Source organism: Canis lupus, unplaced genomic scaffold, assembly GCF_011100685.1.
Source record: "Canis lupus familiaris isolate Mischka breed German Shepherd unplaced genomic scaffold, alternate assembly UU_Cfam_GSD_1.0 chrUn_S1377H1558, whole genome shotgun sequence".
Classification (NCBI taxonomy): domain Eukaryota; kingdom Metazoa; phylum Chordata; class Mammalia; order Carnivora; family Canidae; genus Canis; species Canis lupus.
The window spans coordinates 139906-160992 of NW_023330206.1; the positions used below are offsets into that span (position 1 = coordinate 139906).

The 21087-nt window shown below is 46.2% G+C and overlaps 1 protein-coding gene and 1 long non-coding RNA gene across 2 annotated transcripts in view; one reads left to right on the forward strand and one right to left on the reverse strand.

The window, feature by feature from the left end:
* Window positions 1-6265: 6265 nt before the first annotated feature.
* On the forward strand, window positions 6266-13133 carry LOC119878286. The gene is made up of 4 exons (XR_005386739.1): window positions 6266-6308; window positions 8595-8648; window positions 10869-10957; window positions 12118-13133. It is a non-coding gene; the product is annotated as an uncharacterized LOC119878286 (long non-coding RNA).
* A 2239-nt stretch (window positions 13134-15372) lies between these two features.
* Window positions 15373-21087, reverse strand: part of LOC119868998 (nebulin-like) — a 29194-nt gene continuing 23479 nt past the window's right edge. The window contains exon 17 of the mRNA XM_038588946.1: window positions 15373-15458. The gene's annotated coding sequence lies outside the window, so the exon portion shown is untranslated. The remainder of the gene's footprint in view (window positions 15459-21087) is intronic.

Genomic DNA, 21087 nt, shown 5'->3' on the forward strand with positions numbered 1-21087 from the left:
GTCACTTACATCTGTATGGCGGGGACTTGTGACCACAACACGAGGATGGGGTTACTTTCTGATGCATGATGAGTGTGAACACAAAGATAACCCTAGAGTTTCGTTAGCTAACATGCTTCGATGAAAGAAAGGACTGACCCTGTGTTTTCATGGAACCCTCCAGTGAGGCTATTTGGAGTCTCGTTTTCTTACTCGCTCAGTGAATAGTAGGTCATCAATAGGCATAGCACCAGGGAAATACTCAAGCAATTCATAGCGATTGAGATAACTAAGTGTACAAGTTAAGTTGCATACTAAGGAAAAGGATAAAACTTAATAGAATAGGGGACTTTATCTAATTTGATAATTATGTGTTGAGAGGGAGAAAATGGCTTTTTAGGTTTTGAAATTCATTTATTGATTTATAATTCAAAATTTATTTTATTTTTTATTTTTATTTTTATTTTTTTAAAATATTTTATTTATTTATTCATGATAGTCACAGAGAGAGAGAGAGAGGCAGAGACACAGGCAGAGGGAGAAGCAGGCTCCATGCACCGGGAGCCCGACGTGGGATTCGATCCCGGGTCTCCAGGATCGCGCCCTGGGCCAAAGGCAGGCGCCAAACCGCTGCGCCACCCAGGGATCCCTCAAAATTTATTTTAAATTCTAGTTAGTTAATGTATATATAGTGTAATATTGCTTTCAATTGTAGAATTTAGTGATTCATCACTTAGATTTATCACGTAGGACTCATCAAATGGAAAGGATTTTAAAAACTCAATTCAAATTACTGTTCTCTATTGCTCTTACAGCAAATGTTAATGTTGTCTCTAAAAGTGTCTGATAACTGAGGAATAGCAGATATGGGAGGAAGGAGGATTTCTAATCAAGAAAGGAACCTCTTTTGATACCTAATATGATTGATCCCTCTTGACCTTGCAAGTTTTTACTGTCACCTCTATTAGAGTGTGGGTCACTTTCTCTGCTATCATTGTTCTCACAAACAGGGAATAGGGTGTTGGCCACCTTCCATTTTTGAGAAAAGACATGTCCTCTTAATGCCACACTTGGTCTGTGAGGATACCACTGGGCCAGACAGCAGCAGCTGGAGCAGCACGTGCAGACCTGCCTTCACTCTGAAAGTTCTATCATGACCCATCACCACGGTGATGTGATGATGCTCACCTTTAATTCCAACTGTCACTCTCTGAGCCAATCAAGTGCAGTTTTGTAGCAGGTGAGACGCTCCCTACAATGGGAAATCTGAAATGCTGTTTTAAAGGTATGTTCATTCTGATTTTCTGAATTCTGTTCTCTCAAGTTGGCTTGCTGACTGGTTCAGAAACTCTTCTTCTTCTTCTTTTTTTTTTTTTTTTGCATTTTCATTTCCACCGTCCCATTTGTCCACATTGTAAGATGAATGTATTTTTCTGGTTTTCCTGCATTACTTAATTTTGATTGTTTGATGAAGCTGGCTTCCTTATATATCTTCTACATTTAAAAGAATGTCTACTTCTATATGTCAACTTTGTCCATATTCTTATAAAGAACACACTCAGGAAACACACCACACTGCTCTTATGGATCACCTGGCAACATATGACGGGGAAAGGTCAGCTCTTCTCAGTGTAGATGTCAAAATCTGAAAGCAAATGTGAGCAGTCTAAATCCAGACATTTTCAGATGGAAGGAAACTGGGATTCCCTGTGGTATTTTCAGGGGTTGATGTGGATGCTTTCAGTGGTTGTCTGAGCAATGCCTTGGAGTGAATGAGAAGGGACCTGGCCATCGGGGAGGTGGAGTGAACATCTGTAGGCGAGTCATGGATGGTTGGATGGTCCTCAAAGAGAGTCCTGGGATGGAGTCTCGAGGCCGTGCATAGGCAGGGGACTGTCTAAGAGGAGACAGGAGCCTGTCCCCTGCCCTGACAGGGTCTAGAGAGGATGAAGAGAGCTGGGAGTAGAGAGAAGGTGTGAAGGAGGGAAGAAGGAAGGAGCAGGGAGGCACTCCCTCCAGCCAGGGTAGCTACATTTACCCTTGGACAGGCTTTATTCCAGGTCCCTAGACCATACCTTAGATCAAATGCAGAACAGTCAGCATCATGAGTTTAATTCCTGTCCATGATCCATCACACAACAGTGTGGCCACTCTGGAAAGTTCCCTCATTTCCCTATCTATCAAAGCCTACATTGTAAACCATGAGTTATCCCCCTGCTTCCCCTCCTGATGGTGCTACTATGGGCATTCCAGCAGCGGGTTGTCACGTGGCCTCCATGAGCTCTAGAGCGTCATTTCCATATGAAGGCTAAAGAGGGAACTTCCATCCTTCCATGCTGTGGAGCCATCTGAGTCCCCTGTCTAGATCCACCCAAGACCAGACCTCTAACTCATTCTGTAGCCATTTGAGTGCTGCATACCTACAAAGCAATTGTGAAGCATCCAACCTTCACTGTGCCCAGGGCTCTACTTGCAGTCAATCCCATTTCGCCTCCTAACAGCACTCCAGTGAGTAGGTGGTATGGACACTTCCACATCTCAGAACAGGGAACCGAGGCACATTGGGCTTTCTGGAACTCTGTCAGGTACGTGCACCTTCTAAGTAGGATGAGAACCCAGGACATAAGGCCTGCTCATGGTGCTTTGCTGCGTTGCTTTTTTGTTTTTTTAAACTTTTATTTATGATAGTCACACACACACACAGAGAGGCAGAGACACAGGCAGAGGGAGAAGCCGGCTCCATGCACCGGAAGCCGGACGTGGGATTCGATCCTGGATCCCCAGGATCGCACCCTGGGCCAAAGGCAGGCGCTAAACCGCTGCGCCACCCAGGGATCCCTGCTGCGTTGCTTTAATGTCTCTGATAAATCGGGGTATTTGCCCACAAAACCTGTCTATGGGGGTGGTTCAGTGCACACCTCAATGCAAAGTCTTCCTAAGTCCAAGTTGGAGGCATGACACTCCATGGGGCAACAGTTGTGTAGGGGGAATAGAAGACTGAAACAAGAGTCAATTTGGACTAATTCCCCATGGACTTCTGCCCACAAGATGCCAACACTGCTTTCTATTGCTATGCATTTCCCAGGAACCTGTGGGGAGGATGAGACAGAAGCTGCCCAGTCCACTTCGAGAAAGAAGAGATTTAAGAAAGTGCGCTTCTCTCTGCACAACCGGGTATACCCGATCAGTGACACAGAAGAAGGTATTGTGAGAATTTACTCATTAAGTGGATTTAAGAATAATTCTTTCACTAGTGACATACAAATAGCAGAACAGTACAAAATGCAGTGACACATTTTTCCATGACTTCAAATGTACAAATTTAACTGTTTCAAGTCGATCACCTTACTATAACCATGGAAGTCAACATGCATTTCCAAGTGTAATCTGGGCACCCATGTTCGCGACAGCAGTCTTCCTAAGAGCTAGAGATAGGCACAACCCCCCAATCCAGCATGGGATGAAAGGACACCTAAAATGTGATATGCACACAGGACAGAATGTAACTCAGCCATAAAAAAACCCCAAATGGCTCAATATGCTACAAAACGGATAGATCTTGAATAACCAATATGCTGTTTGAAAGAAGGCATAGGGAGAAAGAAGTAAATTACTTGACCCCACTTAAGGGATCAAATTACAGTAGGCAAACCCATAGACCCAGAAAATCGACACTGGATGGCTGGAGGCAGGAGGTGAGGGGAGGAGGAACATTCATCTCTTTATGGGGACAGAGATTCCTTAGGATGGAAAGGTTTGGATGTAGATCAGATGGCAGTGCTAAGTACACAGCACCATGACTGTAAACAGGGCTGCGGAGCATTACTTACTTATTAATAATAGCATCAACAACATCTATTTCATCACACAAAAATAACCATCCAAAGGAATAGAGGACACGTACGTAGCAGTATGTGTGAAGGCATGGAAGCTGAACTGGTCCTCTGACAGGTGAAGAAGTGGGAAGGTGGCTGGCCTTTACAGTGGGAAGGATGACTCAGGGGACACAGTCATGAAATGCAGAATGCATCGAATGTTTTGCATTTTGAGACTGACAATTGCTCACTATATAGATCCATTAAGCTTGAAAGCAAAGTCCAGATTCCTTTTCCTTCTTGCTCATCTGCTCTTCATTTCTTTGTCCATCGAGGAAGTTAGCCCAACAGCAGGTCGGGTCTTGCTTGCTCACTGTTCACACCTGAGCACCGTGTCCCCGTGTTCACCTCAAGCAAAACTCCCTAGGCCATTCCTGGGCAGCAAAACCTATTTCCTGACAGATACCCTGTGTCCTTAGATCCCACGGAGGGACCAGCCGAGGACCTTCCCACGGACGAGGCAGAGGAACGTGCCTCATCTCTCCCTGAGGTAAGCTTGCCTCTCTTTCTCTGAGAAGGAAGGTTGCTTCATTGGTTTCTACTTCAAGGAACACAGGACCAAATTTGGATAATACACCTGAGGGATGAGACAAGCAGTCTCCTTTGTGGGGAGAATGGTGAATGAAAGACTATTGCCAATGACAGCAGACACAAAAAGGGGGGTATAACAGGGCAGCCTGCCTTACAAATTCTGTGGCATCCAGCACCCTCAACAGCAGAAAGTACTTCCCTCTCAAAAAGAATTTTGGATCAGTTGATCAGATTGGATTTCAGAGATCTGTTATTGAAAGCTCAAGCATCTTTAACAGGGTCCTCTTTCACCGGAGCGGGGGAACACTGACCCAACCTTTGTGCTCCACCCAGTCTCCTTCAGTTCTCACCAAACAAAAGAGCTCTGCAAACAGGGTACATGATGGTGTGATCCTCACTGTTTTTCTCTTTTCTCCAATCGCAGGTGGATGCTGAGACTATCCAAAACTGTATGTATTTTAAAGTAACATTTTTGGCAGTGAAATCTCGTGTCAATAGAAGTGTGGCCTCTGATCCCGGATTCCTCCTGGGAATGAGGGTCCGGGTGTGGTGAGAGAAAACTGTCCACTAAAGCTGTGAGACCATGTTGTACAGGGCCTGGAGGAACTATGGCATGTAGGAGGTGATGGTTTGTGTGCATGTGTGTCAAAGGGCGTCTGTGTCCACACTAGCGAGTATGTGTGTGTCTGTGTATCTATGTGGTATGTGAACGTGAGTGTGTGATTTCCCAGGAGGTATTCCCACACTTGCAGCACAATCGAGGGGTCAGCTTTCCAAAGTCATCTCATCACTGTGACACCCCTTACATGCTCATCCCTCCCTCACCACAGCTATATCTGGAGGATGCTTCCATTTACTTTCCTGAGAAGGAGATGGGGCAGAGATGAATGACCCAAACCCTTGACCCCCCCCACGTTGACAGCCAAGGTGGGAACCCAGGGGTTGGTCCGAATGTGGCTCTGGGCTATTGATGCTCACTAATCACTCAGTCATGGTGTCATTAGCTCTCAAAGTAGGCAGCAAAGGAGATCCAGCAACTGGGTCCTTCTCTCAAAACACCGATTCTACCAAAGCCCCCTACACGGCCCAACATTACCCAGAGGCCTCCATGGTCATGTAAACAAGGGCAGCTATAGGTGTACATATCAATGATTTGGGCCTGTCACTGGTGTTGAGTGCATATAGGAAAGGCCACATATTCCTGGAGAGCCCACAGATCCTGGACAGGGTGAGGCCCCATAGAGGGGAGCGCAGTCCGTACTTCCTAGCCACCCACATGCACACACTTGACTCCTGTCCTCATCCTTCTAAACTCCCTGACAAGTTCCCAGGCAGCCCCTCCAGCATCCTCACGCTGGCTCTGTGTCCTCCTAGCTCCAGTTGAGTCCCTGACTCAGGAAATTCCCAACTCAGAGGCGGAAGAAGAAACCTCAGCTCTCTCAGGTAAAGTCATTTTCTGCATAGGAAATGCAATTGATGCTTTCTTTCCATTTCCAAGGAATTAATTTCCTTGGCACTGCCAGTTAGTCCCGAGTTTCAATCACCCACTGATACCAAATTTAGAGGGGCTTTTAGAACCATCACCATTGGTTACACAACAAATGGCATCAAGCATTTTCTAGGAGTTGCTTTTCCTTCATGTCACATAGCTTGTTTGCTGAACAAAATGGAGCTATGAGATCTGACATTCAAATTTGGAGCCTTTCCTGCAGGTCACATTTACTACTTTTTTGTGATCTTTGACTCGAGGACTGTACTCCAAGTCACTTGCTAATGTCACCAAGAGAACAAAAGTCATGTGCAGATGTGCACAGAGGGATGTGATCCTCATAGTGTTTCCCTTTCACTAACTGCAGGAGGAGGGAGACCAAGATGGTTTCTTTATCAGACACTTCTCGAGGAGGAATGTGACTGATGCACAAGGTGGGTCTTTCCCCTCTGCTTTGGCCTGGAGAGCCTCCCTGATCCTGGGTTCCTACTGCGATGGAGGGTGGGGTGGTGGGAAAAAATGACTGTCCAGTAAAAAAAAAAGGTTGACTATGTTCTACAGACTCTGGAAGCAAGCAGGTCATTTAGGTATTGTGGCTTGTGTGTATGACGGCTGGGGGTTGGTCCTATGTGAGTGGATGGGGCGTGACTGTGCCGGTCAGTGCGTTGAGTGTGTGTGTTCCTTCACGAGACATTTCCCAATTATGCAAATCAACCCTAGTGTCCAGTGATCAAAAGTAAACCTCACCCCCACCGGGCACACTGCTTAGGATGCCACATTCCTCCCTCACCACAGCTGCACCTGGAGGTTTGCTTAGTATTCCCTTTCCTCAGAGGGGGATGAGTCAGTAACAAAGGGCACAACATCAGTCCTAGCTGGGGATGTGTCTCATGCAGGGTCCAAGCAGAGAAGATTCAGGAAGATATTTCAGAGTATTTCCTAAGAGCTTCATTATCCTTAAAAATAATGCTTTCAACTTATAAGCCCACACTGAAGTGTGAGGGGCAAATAGGAGCTCAAAGTAAAGCTTTGTCATTAACTTGGTGCCCAACACCAAGTTGTTGCAAATCGCCTACATGGCCTGGGCCAGGGCCAGGTAAAAGTACGCCAGTGCTCATGACAGGTGCCCCCACACCCAGTCACACACTTGCCACTGGCTGGGTGGCTCCTGAGTGAAGGGATCCCCAGTGACCTGAAGGACACCGGCATTTTGCAGAGAAAAGGACTGGAAAGAAATAGGATGTAGGCCTTGTTAAAATGCAGGGATGTCGGTTGGTTGAAAGCTTATATACTTAATTTTCCTTATGATGAATGATTAATGAACAATTATAAAACTCAGCGGAGGTTTCCTTGGATTGAATGAGCCTGCAGCAAAGTGTCTTTGAATCAATTCCCATCTTATGGATGAGCTGAGATGCAGGTAGGAACGGTGCCTGTTGAACCGGAGCAAAGCAACGGTCTTGAAGAGGTCCGCAACGCAGTGGAGCTTTGCTGAACTTCAAAGCGGCGCCGGGCTCACAGGACTCTGTCCGTAACAGGCCCTGTGCGTTTGGGGTTTACCCTCTTTCAGACAGACTATTTCATAAGGATTCGATTCCCTGTAGGAAGGAGTCAGAGGCAGTGTTTCTACGCACTTTCCTGCTCCTCTCCTCGGACCTCCTTCCTCCAGCTAAGATCGCCTGGCATCAGCTCGGTCCATCTTGATGACCTCCCTGCCTAATAACATACAAAGCCTCAAATTATCTACATCCTCAGGAGCATTGCTGTGGGGTTCACTTTCGGGATGCCTTTTCATTCTGTTCCCTGTTGAAGAGGGTATCCTTTCCCCATCCTGTGGTCTCCTCAAGGATTAACAAGGCATGAACGAGTGAATTTATTCTGGAACTCTCTATTCTGCTGCAGTGTGTCCCTACTTTTATGCCAGCACCGTGCTGCTTGCCTAGTACAGCTGTCTCAGGTACTTTGAAATCTGCAATAACCAAGCCACCACCTTCTTCTTGTTTCTCAACAACGTTTTGGCTATTTGTGTTCCTTTGTGGTCACATTTGCATTTTAGCAGGTTGTCCATTTTTTTAACGTGACATTGTGACTGAAGGCTGTGACATCGCCTCTGGGGGCCATTTATCCTAGAAACGAGGTGTTCACCTCAGCCTTTTAGTGTTCAGTGGGCTCACATAGTGCCTGGCACCTGTGTGTGTGACCAGGACAACCTACACGTGGATGTTGCTAACGGGCCAGCAGTTAAAGCAGGAGGAATGAGCAGGGGTTATGTCTTGCTCGTTGTTGGACGCTAGTGCTCTGCAGTCCAAGGGGAGTCTGTCTATACTCCATCTGTCACAATCATTACCTCGATAACTACATGAAAACGATTACAGAAAATAAACCCTCCAATGCTCACTCACCCTAGCCACATGTCAGGGGTCTCCATAACTGGTGGAATTTCACATGCCACATTTGGAGGGGAACAGTGTAAAGGGCGAGTAGAATGGACATGATGAAGTGGATTCCACAGCTGCTTGGTCTCACTGCAAAATTCGAAACTGTGATCTCTGCCCCGTTGAAGGTCTCTGACTCCCCTAAGCACAGTGCACATCTGAGAACACACCAGAAAGGTCAGGCAGGTAGATGCCGCATGACCCGCAGAGAACTCAACTAGAGTAGGATGAATGGGTGAGCCCCTCCCTCCAATAACAGGATTGCTCATGCTTGTGTTCCTACAGATTTGTGTCTGGAGAGCATAGACGGCTCCAGCAGTGGGGAGGAAGACTCGGCAGGTAGGGAACAGGGCTCAGGTAGGGAACAGTGGCAGAGGGCTCCTGGGAACCTGGGGGTGCATCTCCTACTCTGGAGAATGCAGAGGGTGGGCAAGAAATCAAAAATGAAAGGGAAATACTGGCTAGCAATCTGATTCGTTCATCTCCTATTTTACTGACGTCATAGGACCAGAAATTGTGTCCAGGGGCCTTCGGTGTGTGCCGCATTTCTAATCCCCCTCCCTGGGTTTGCTGTCTTATGATCTATCCCATACAATGTGCACTTCCCACCCTTCTCTGCTGCCAAACGTCAAAGCTTGGTTTTGTTGCCCAGCACCACTCAGCAGTCGTGTGGCAGAGATTGGGTATCGTTCTTGTCATTGCCCTATGATGGACATGACCTGGGTGCCAGAGCAACCCTCTCCCAAATCTGAGAACCAGGAAACTAAGTTGTCATGTGAGCTCAGAGGTGGATGAGAAGGAAACTCTGTCCCGTGTAAGATACATGACGTGTAATGGACCTTCATGCTCCTGACCCATTTCCCATACCTTAAAGTCGACTCCCAGAGTTGGAGATGTTAAGGGGCATCTCCCCTATGGTCACTACATACATGCCTGGGTTGCTTAGGTCATGCCAGCTTCACCACACAAACCAGTTTGTCATAAACATGCTTCCATGAGTGAGAGGCCACATACTGAAGACCTGGAGATGCTCCTTGGCCACAAGGCACCTACCGGCCTGTGTGAAGGTGTGGCTGGGCCCGCTTCTCTCTCTCTCTCTCTCTCTCTCTCTCTCTCTCTCTCTCTCTCTCACACACACACACACACACACACACACAGTCTTTCCCAAGCATCCCTCGGACCTGTCACCGAGAACGGCCGAGGCTGAGGACAGAACATATGCTAGCAGGGCTACAGGGTCACTGTTCTTCTCACCATCCAATTCTCCAGCCTCACAGCATAGGCCTTGTCCCCCTACACCCTCCTGATGCCCACCCCGTCACCTGTCCTCAGACCTGCACCAGGGCCCTACCACCCTACCCTCCCTGTAAGGTTCAGCGCCAGGCCTGGCTGGCACCATGTGTTCAGTGGGCTACCCTATTGGATATTTTCCAGCACTTCACTTGAAAATTCAGGGGGAATTTTGAAAATTGACTACCCTCTCATTTCCACTTCTGCTCTATAACACTTCTGGGAACAGATGAGGTTGCTTAAGGCGGGCTCGTGTGCCAAGAAAGACCATCTTGTCCCAAGAGCAAACACTGGATATGTGGACACGTGTGGCACCGTCTCATTCAAGTTCCCCAGCCATCCCAGACCAAGATAGTTTCTCCTCACACAGAGGGTTCAGGGGATTGACTGAATGGGTGCCAGTATATCTCCTGCCAGTCCTTGGCTACCAATATTTAAGAACAATATGATTGTTGGAGGATGGAAAGGGGAAGGAAATGGAGAGTTGTTAGGAAAGGAGGAAGGGGAGTAGGGAGAGAGAAAGGTCATGTCCTGGTCACACTGTCACAGGGACAGTACCTCCCAGAGGAGGGACAGGATGACACACACATCATTCCTAGGCATGGAGAGAACCTACGGGTGGGACACGCAGCTGGGAGACGAGAGACCCACTTCCACCCTGTAGACATGAAGGGACTAAGTGCAGGGAGGCCCCAGGGCTGAGGATCCATCATCTTGAGGTCAGAGTCCCTCATCCCAAGAGGAGCAAGCCATGGGTTCTCACCCCTGCTAAGTTTCCATTTCCTTTCCCATGGCCATGCCAACCTCATTGCTGCCCTGCGCACTGGAAGACAACTCCACGGATACCGGGGATTCACGTGAAAGGAGCAACACTGTGCCTGTAATTAATTCTTCTCCTCCACTCTCTCTTTCACCTCCTCGCTCTGCTGCTCATAAGCACTTGTTCCTAGCTCTTCCCCAGCTCCCACCTTGATGATGCCCACCCTGAAGACCATTGTCTGCTGCAGGCATTGGGTCTTGGCACCTGCTCCGTCTATGGAATGATGCTACAGCCCTCTTTACCCCTCTTTCAGCATCACACTGACCCTTCACCACTGAGTCTGGGGATCAGACCTGAACAGCCCAGCAGGGAGTGGGGCTGGGGTCAGCAGGATGGAGTCCACCCTGTAGGAGAAGCCTAGGGAAGGGTACCTGCTGGGTGACCCCACTCAGTGTCCCCACTCCCTGCTTGGTTATCTGTGGTCATGCCCGATTCTGCCTCCCTTTCAGCTCTCAAGAAGCATCCCTTCCACGGACATCAGGGAAGCAGCGAGGGAAGAAATATTTAAGTTGGAAGAAAAGGAGGAACTAGGAACAAGGTGAGTTTGGCAGAAATAGAGGAAGCAACACAGGCACATGTTCTCTATCACCTCCCTGACCTACTTGTTGGCACCTCAGGAAAACCACCCAAAAAGCCTGGGTGCTGCCCTTCTGGGCTGAGCAATAAGAGGAGACAAGAGGAAGGCCATGATCCCTACAGGCGCTGAAGGATGACCTGAGTACATCTTACAGGGAATGGGACTCAACCCATAGAGGCCCTGAGGGGGCTGAGCCATGACCAGCAGAAGCTGCTGAACCTGGAGGGACAGGACTCAAGAATGTCTGTGCACTGCGCCCCTGTAGCAGAGGGCCCCCAGAGTTGTGCACCCCCTTGTTGTGCAGGACCCAGCCCTGCCCTTCCTACTGCTAATGGCAGCAGACAGGTTGCCCCAGAACATCATTAGTTGGGGTGGTGGCCTGATCCCACACTTCAGGTGTCTGAGGAATGAGTGAACATCCCACAGAGCCCCAGGGCCATGCGAGCAGCACAACTCAACTCGACTAGGGGTGCATCCCTGGGGCACAGAGCAGACCCGGGCATCAAGCAGGGACATGTGGATTGCCACTCAATTGGGAGCTGCCCATCTCCCGGGGTCTCCTGAGCCTCAGCGAAGCCTTGGAGGATGTTGGGGGGTAACCTCATGCACCGTTTCACCATGTGAGTGTGAGGCTCTATCGATTGTTCTCAATCTGCAGGCGGCCATCGGGGGGAAGGACCCGCCGTCCACTCCCAATTTCACCCATGTCCATCCCTCAGTGTGAGCACCGTGCAAAGTCACTTCCTGTGCGAGACCAGAGCACATCATCCCTGCCAGGCTGCCTGCAATGCTCATGGGCACAAAGTCTCCTCCACAAAATGGGCAGGTTGAGGGCTCCCCGAGACAGTGGGAAAGGCACAGCTAAGCAGGAGGAGGACCCGGCAGTCACAGTGGGCCACAGTCAGGGAAGGGGCCCCCGGGACACTGGGGATATAGCCTTCATTTAGCCCCGGGGGCCTGGAGGCTTCACTTTGCTCATGCCACACATGCGTCTTGCAGGCAACCTCCACCCCCAAATCCTCAGAAGGCAGGTCCAACAAGAAACCCTAGACTCCTAGGTAGAGCTGCCCCAAACAGCACAGCACTCCATCTCCTACAACTGCCCCTGATGTTTCCCGCAGCAGCACAGCAGGACAGTCTGACCTCATCCCAGAAGCTCCAGATTCGCCTGAGGTCCTCAGAGATGGCGAGCCACGAGATGCCTCGGCCTAGGTATGCAGCTTCGGTGGGGACTCAGAGGCTGGAAAGGCATGAACTGGATGCACCTGGACAGAAGGAGAAGAAACACGCCTGGAGGATCTGTTCCCCTGGACGTGACATGGCAGGCCTCCCCAACAAAAGACCTTTGTGCTTCTCACAAGCAGCATGGATCCCAGAGGAGATGACAAAGGGACCCTCGGAGATGGACACCACACCCAGAGCGGGGGGTCCTCATCACTGCTGATGATGGACACTCTGAAAAGGAAGCAATGATACAGGCTGTCAGGCATGCATTTTTGGGGTGAGACTGGCCACCTGGAACTGCGTTCAGCAAGCAGCCCTCCTGGCTTTCCGCCTGTCTGCTGGAGGGGCTGTTCCTCCTCCAGCTCTCCAGTCCTCCCCTGGGGGGACCTGTCCTCGCAGTGAGCGGCGGCCTGGCTCCCGTGGTCGAGGGCCAACCTGTTTGCAGGGTGGCCACTAAACGCCTCCCGTCTGGGACACATGTCTGCCTGCCTTGATTCCAGAGGCTGTCCCAGGATCCTTCTCATAACCATCACTTACCTATCCCGATACAAGCTGGTATTTTGGCAACTAGTAAAAAAGATCACTGGCTAACTCATCGGTTGGGAAAAGAGCGTGCAATACAGTGGAAGCTGCTGGACAACAAGTCTTGTCTGACCCCACACCCCCGTTGGAAAGTCCCGAGTCTCTGACAGTTTGGGTAACTCCTCACCCTTACTTTCCTTATTTTCTTTGACAATGTCACAGCAGGGAAAATACTATCATTTTCAATGTTTATTAATGTATTCCTCACACAATTTTAATGATTATTAATAGAACTATGAGTTAATACACTTGATTAATGTGATTGTTTCTGCTTTTATTTGTAAGGCCTTTTAAATAATAAGAATATCCCAAATTGCAAAAAAAAAAAAAAGGCGGCAGGTGGGGGTGACTGGGTGGCGGTCAGTGAGGTGGGCACTTGGGATGAGCACTGCATGTTATTCTGTATGTTGGCAAATTGAACACCAATAAAAAATAAATTTATTATGAAAAAAATAAAAAAAATAAAACCCTTAAAATAAATAGATAAAACTCAAGCAAGCAAACGAAAAGCTGATTGGGAGGAGAAAAAAAGTAAACAATCTTGTGGAGCCAAAGACTTATTAATGTACATGGAAAGAGGACAAAGATTTGGTTTCTAACTCCAAGTATCAAAATACCTTCTCCATGAGGCAGTCCTGAAATTTTATTTTATAATCTTGATCTTTGTGGTATTTCAAGAGATGACATCTCTTAACTTTAAGAATGTCACAGAAGATTAATCCCATTTACACAAGATGAGTACTTCTCTGAGCAGTCGGTTTTCAACCTCAAGTCTTTTGGGTAGCTGAACCAACCCATAATTAAAGCGGTCTTTTCTCTGACATCGTAACTTTAGTTTTCACATGAATAATCCCATAAAGTTGCTTAGCTCCACTTGGGGGGACAGACACCGTAGAAAAGCCAAACTCAATGCCAGATACCATCCTTGTTACATTGGACTATTTTGAAGGTTAGAGTTATCAGTACTGGTAGGAGAGAGGACTAGGAGTAGGGTCGGGCTGTCCATTGGGGTGTAAGGAGCCCTGGGGCCAATTTCACTTAGTGACCACCCCAGAGAGGGGTGATGTAGAGAAGGCTCGTTCAAATTATCCTTGAAGTGATAAAGATTGGGGATGTCACAAGAAGACTAAAATTATCCTAGGGGATGGACTTTGAGGGTAGTATACAACTCTCTCAGCTTCTATTTGAAGCAAAATGGTCTGCCCCTGGCCCCCAACAATAGAGAACCAGTGCCTTGGTGTGTTGGTACAGTGCAGCTTTGAGCAGCACACATGCGCATTATACATTTAGGGAAGAGCATGCTAACTACCTTGGATGTTTCGGGAGATGCCAGCACTATGTGCTCAGCCCACTGGATCTCATGCCACTAGACACCAGGGGTGGGATCTACATGTCTCACAGGGTCAGGGGACAAGGTGCTAGTCCAACTAGCAGACTCCTTTCAGCTCCAAATGAAAATTATGGAACTGAGATACTGTTTCAATTCTGCTGTTTCAATTCACATTTCTCTTTAGAGATCACTCTAATGACTTTAAGATGCCTTGAAAGCCTAGAGCAGTATATTCTTAAATTGAGGGGTTATGAGACGTTGATTGGTCTTTTGTCCGAGTTTAAGTCCCAGTGTGCAGCCAGTCCTCTAGGGATTCCAGTTCTGGTAATGGGTGTAGTGCATCTGTAGGTGGGCTCTGAAAAATATGCTGCTAAGAACGGACTGTCTACCCTGAACTGATTCATTTCATATGTTTTTAAAGATACTATTTGTTTGAGACAGAGAACAAGAGAGAGAGAGAGAGACCTTGAGCACAGAGGGGGAGAGAGAAGTAGACTCCCCACTGAGCAGGAAGCCTGACTCAGGGCTTGATGACCCATGATATTATGACCGGAGCCACCCAGGCTCCTCTAGTTTCAGATCTTTACCAACAGGTAATCTCATTATCATTAAAAGCCAGCTGCGTCCTTGATCATGTGGTATGGGAGATGAAAGCCCGTCCCCTCCTAATTCTAACCAATGTGTCATTCTCACGATTTAGGTGGTCAAGAGAAGAAAGGGAACGAACTTTTTCTGAGTGTCCACTAAGAGCCCATCTCTGTGCCAGGAATGTTATATATGATACCTTGTTCCACCTAATTTAATTATCGTGATTTTTAACCATAGTCCACATATAAGAAAACAGAGGCTCAGAGATATTAAGTAAATCATATAGAGTCATAGTGGGCAGGTGACAACAACAGGATTTGAAACCATGTTTGGCTGACTCCAAGACCATGACTTTATGGATAAATAGCAATGACTTCTCAGGAGTCCCTAGCAAATGCTACCAAGGAATTATAAGAAGGGGTCCTAGCTTTGCTAACTGAGAGGACCAATGAGAAAAACAACAGGCTTTTAGCATCTCTTAGCATCATTCTTGGCTCCCGTGCCCGACTGATACTGTTGGTGCCTTTTGTTGTTTCAGTGGTGTTGTTTCCACGATCCATTTGAGCCACCCGGGCACCCCAGGATATTTTTCTTTAACCCAGTGTACCTCGGTGCCAAATTCCCAACTTACCTCACTGACCATTTATCCTTTACGTCTTTAGCGTGTTTCAGGGCTTTGGTCTGTTTCCCAGCATGATGGTGGGGTCTCTCTTTGGTGGCAAGTTCAACATAAAGATACTAAATGATCAGAGAATAGGGATCAGATGTTATAGAGACAAAACATTTGTTATTTAGTATTCAGTCATTTTCATTCACTTCTAACCCTTAAATGGGAGTGTCTACTTGTTTTCGTCCTGATGTTTTCACGTATGATATGCATTTCTTTTCATTTGTTTCCCTCTGTTTCACATTCGGAAACACATACACACACATCCGAGTCACCTAATACCCTTACTGTTGAGTGTGGCCTGATCTAAATCCATGTGATAAAGAATGCCGATGGAAGAATGAGAGGATTCTAACAAAGCTCTCAACACATTCTCCCCCCATTTTGTCTGAATGCATAAAAGTGGTCACGAACAATAGATGGGTCCTACAGAAGGAATCAAGCAGTTCGGTTCACAGACCATTCATCCACCCAATGACGAAAGTTGTACACGATTTAGAAAGACAGACGTGGTATTGCTTGCTTAGGTAAAACACAGCCACAGTTATGATGGCCCCAAAGAGAACTGCTTGAAGTTAAGGGCCACGAGGCTGCATCAAGGACAACCCAGTGTGACAATCTGTTGCTGGGCTGCAGTGGGCAAGTATACATAACCACCCACTGTGACGCCAGCGCTGCAGGTTTGTGAGGCTCTGCTTATGAATCTCGCCTGACTCTGAAGCTTCTGCCCTCGCTTGGCTCTTCAAAGATCAGGAGTATCAGGAACTGAGGTGAAGACTGACTTCTGCTTTTTGCCTGCAGCCCTGTACAATACCTGGACATAAAATAGTCATTATCATTATTTCTGCTTTATTTGCATGTTATGGTCTCTGCTGAGAGATGCCTTTACTGCTTACTTCATAGAGAAATCGGGGATTGTCCTACTGTCCTACTGCAACAATCTTGGTTGCTGCTCAAAAAACCAATAATATATTTACCTCCTTAGCCCTCCCTTTCTTTTATCCTTTTTTTTCTTTTCTTTTCTCCTTTGTGTCAAACGAAGACACATTCTGTAGCTTGCCCATGATTCAAGCCTCCTACTGTGTTCTTGGGTCCTGCTCTCCCCTGTCCCATTCTAGGAGCCTCTGCCAGCAATTATCCGCTTCCCCTCTATATCTTCTCTATATCTTCGACCTTCCTGTTTCTTCAGTCCTTCATCTGCAAACAAAGTTTGCTCCCTTCCTTCACTAAGCCTTTTCCAATCTCTACCAATGATTTTGTTTCTTTCTACCTTTCACAGCCAAGCCGACTACGTATTTCTTCTTTTTCTCCTTAATTAATTTCTCAAGGTAACAGTATGGCTTCCGTGCAACCACACCAAGGTAGTCACTGTCCTTAGGACCGCCAAAAACTTCACAACGACCAAATGCAAGAAAGGTTCTCTGTAGCAACTGAAACTGCTCAGCTGTTTCATTCCTGAAAATGTTCTTCCCTGCTCCCCATCCTGGTGCTCTCTCCTAAGTGGCCTTCCTAGGAACTCCTCCATCTATGGTTCTGCCCTTCCCCAAGGTTGCCACTAGCTGGAGTCAGGGTTGGCTTCTTTTACCGGATACGTTCCCCTTGGGTAATCTCGTCTGTTCCTGTGACTTCAATCATTAATGTGAGATGGAGGATTTCCAAATGGATATATCCAGTGTTTCTCCTAAGTCAGGCCCAAATTTTCTTTTCTTTTCTTTTTTTATTGGTGTTCAATTTACTAACATACAGAATAACCCCCAGTGCCCGTCACCCATTCACTCCCACCCCCCGCCCTCCTCCCCTTCTACCACCCCTAGTTCGTTTCCCAGAGTTAGCAGTCTTTACGTTCTGTCTCCCTTTCTGATATTTCCCACACATTTCTTCTCCCTTCCCTTATATTCCCTTTCACTATTATTTATATTCCCCAAATGAATGAGAACATATAATGTTTGTCCTTCTCCAACTAACTTACTTCACTCAGCATAATACCCTCCAGTTCCATCCACGTTGAAGCAAATGGTGGGTATTTGTCATTTCTAATAGCTGAGTAATATTCCATTGTATACATAAACCACATCTTCTTTATCCATTCATCTTTCGTTGGACACCGAGGCTCCTTCCACAGTTTGGCTATCGTAGGCCCAAATTTTCAAAAATGTTCTGAACTTAACCATGTTCAATGCAGAATTTTTTATATTATCTCCATCTCCAGCCCAAATTTGCTTCCTTATCTATTTTCTCTACCTTGCTAAAAGACTCCTTGATCTCCCCGTCATGCAGACCAGACACTTGGGGGAGTCATCCTAGACTTTTCCCTCATTCCCACAACAAATGATCACGAGTTCGGGGCTCCTAACTTTGTGACAGCCTTTAAGTCTGACCCACCTTCTCCTTTTTCACAGATACAGCCCTAGTTCGGCCTCTTATATCATTTCTTCTCAACACATCTTCAAAAGCCTCCCAAAACACCTCCTCCGTTGGACCACTCATTCATCTTTCACAAGTCTGAGAAAGAGATTTTCTTAAGGCTCTGATCTAATCATATCTTAATGCTCAGAAAGAATTCTTTTTTAATTAATTAATTAATTAATTTATGATAGTCACACACACACACACACAGAGAGGCAGAGACATAGGCAGAGGGAGAAGCAGGCTCCATGCACCAGGAGCCCAATGTGGGATTCGATCCCGGGTCTCCAGGATCGCGCCCTGGGCCAAAGGCAGGCGCCAAACCACTGTGCCACCCAGGGATCCCGCTCAGAAAGAATTCTAATTCCACATATGAGAAAGGTCATATGATATTCGTCTTTTTCTGTCTGCATAGTTCACATTGCATTATGCCCTTGAGGTCCATTCAAGTTGTCACAAAGGGCAAACTTTCATTCATTCTGATATTTGTAGCTGCCTCCTACAGGACACCTCTTAGTCACTTGGCTCTGAAGGTCAAGGAAGCTTGTGCTCTTGATCCCATGAAACTCTTATAACAAAGAACACCCAGAAAGGAGCTCATAGCCCTGTCTGGGGTCTGATTTTTAAAACTGTAACCAGGAGGGATCCCTGGGTGGCGCAGCGGTTTGGCGCCTGCCTTTGGCCCAGGGCGCGATCCTGGAGATCCAGGATCGAATCCCACGTCAGGCTCCCGGTGCATGGAGCCTGCTTCTCCCTCTGCTTGTGTCTCTGCCTCTCTCTCTCTCTCACTGTGTGCCTATCATGAATAAATAAAAAATAAAAAATAAAAAAAACTGTAACCAGGAGACACCCCTCTAAGATCTAGGTCTGGTGGCTGGTATGGCTTACTCTTGTGGGTCCCCTAGGACTGTAACCAATGGAGAAAGAGTTCTTCAATAGCAACCACCCCCCAGGGCATAGCTAGAGAAAACAGTCAGGAGCTCAGTCTTCCTGTAAAGGAGGCGTGTTAGCTAATCGTTGTGACTGCAGCTTGAGGGGCAGGTTTCTAATTAAAAATGCATCTTGGGGCGGACTATAATCCTTTTCAGAGAATTTAGAGGACATATTCTATCATCGTCTTTAACCCTCTGGTGTGCTTCACAGTGCCAATATATCCTGGAAGGAAGATTTCTACACACCTGGTCCCTGGTTTATGCAGCTGCCACAGGGGATACCCCTTGATTGCCTGTCACTGGTAGCCTGGGGGGCTTGTATTCCTGAGTTCCACAGGACTATGGTAATTGGAAGGACAGTTTTTAGCAGGCTACCACCCCAAAGGCACTGCACAGACAGCATACTCGGGCAAATTCCCAGTCTTTCTGAGCAGGAGGCCTCTTCTCTTGTCCTAGATCTTTGGCCTGAGGGGTAGGTCTTAGGTCTGACACACATCTAGTGGTCAATAGAGCTGCTAAAAAGGAACGCAGGTTGTTGAATGACCTACAGTATTCATTCATTCATGAATGAATGAACATAGTAAGAATGTCACAAGAAGATGGAAAATATAGGAAACTATGGAATAGAAGACACAGAGCTGAATAATACAAAACTGAGCTGAAAAAAAAAAAACTGAGCTGAAAAATACACTAGAGGGTTTCAACAGAAAATTATAGATAAGGCAGAAGATCAATTAACTTGAAGATAAGACAGGGAGCTCACCTAATCAGAACAGCAAAGGAGAAGGAATGAAAAAAAAAGTGAAGATAGCCTTATAAACTTGTGGATAGCATAAAATGGACTAACATTTGCATCATAGGGCTTCCCAAAGTAAAAAGAGAGAAAGGGACAGAAATCTTATTTGAAAAAATAATGGCTGAAATACTAAATTCCCTAACCAGGAGAAAAAAACAGACATCCAGATCTAGGAAGCACAGAGGGTTTCAAATTAGGGGATCCCAAAGAAATAAACACCAAGACACATAATAATTAAAATGTTAAATTTAAAGACAAGAAGAAACCATTAAAAGTACCAAGAAAAAAATAATTCGTTACATACAATAGAACACACCCCTCTCCCTGCGCCCCCCCCCCACCATAAGAGTATCAGGTATTTTTCAGCAGAAACTTTGCAGACCAGAGGGAGTAACACAATACATTCGAACGGCTGAAAGAGAAAACCTTCTGACCGACACTAGTCTACTTGGCAAAGTTATCATTCAGAAGTGAAGGAGAGAGACTTTTCTAAACAAGCAAAAGCTAAAGGACTTTCTCACCATTAATACAGCCTTACAAAGGATGTTAAAGAAAAAAAAAAAGCAGAAACAACCCAAGAGATGCTAAAGAGATTTCTTTCAATTGAAAAGAAAGGGTGCTAATTAGTGTTTAGAACACATATGAAGAATAGTTCTCACTGGAAAGGTGCATATGTGGTAAAAGACAAATAATAAAAATAACTGATTACAATTAAGTAAGGGATACACAAAAGAAAAACATGTAAAATGTGACATCAGGAACATAAAACATGGGGGGAAATAATGTTGAGCTTTACAATGGGATCAAACTTAAGTTGTTATCAACTTAAATAGACTGTTATAGAAGTTGCTTCACGATAGCCATAAAGGAAAAACCTATAGGAAATATGCAAAAGATGAAAAGAAAGAAATACAAGCATACCACTAAAATAAATCAAAGCACAAAGGAAGAGAGCAAGAGAGGAAGAAAGGAAGAGATCAAGACTATACAAACAGCCAGAAAACAATTAATAAAATAGCACTAAGCCTATAATACATAATCAATAACTAGTCAAAATGTAAATAGACTCAATTCCCCAATCAAAAGACAGAGTGGCGAAATGGATTAAAGAACAAAATCTACCAGGGCACCTGGGTAGCAAAGTCAGTTAAGCATCTGATTTTTGGTTTAAGCTCAGGTCATGATCTCAGGGATGTGGGATTGAACCCCAAGTCAGGTTACATGCTTGGCACAGAAACTGCTTGAGATTCTCCCTCTCCCTCTGCCCCTCCTGCTCACGCTTGTTTGCTCTTTCTCTAAAATAGGTGAATAAATCTTTAAAAAATAAAATAAAAATTAAGACCTATCTGTATGCTGCTTACAAGAGACTCACTTTATATGTAAGGACACAGAGAGACTAGAAGTGAAGAGGTAGGAAAAGATATTTTGTGCAAATGAAAACCAAAAGAAACGTGGAGGAGTAGCTATACTTATATGGACAAGACAGACTTTAATAAGAGACAAAGATGGGCATCATATAGTGATAAAGGAGCCAATTCAACAAAACATATAACATTTGTAAATATG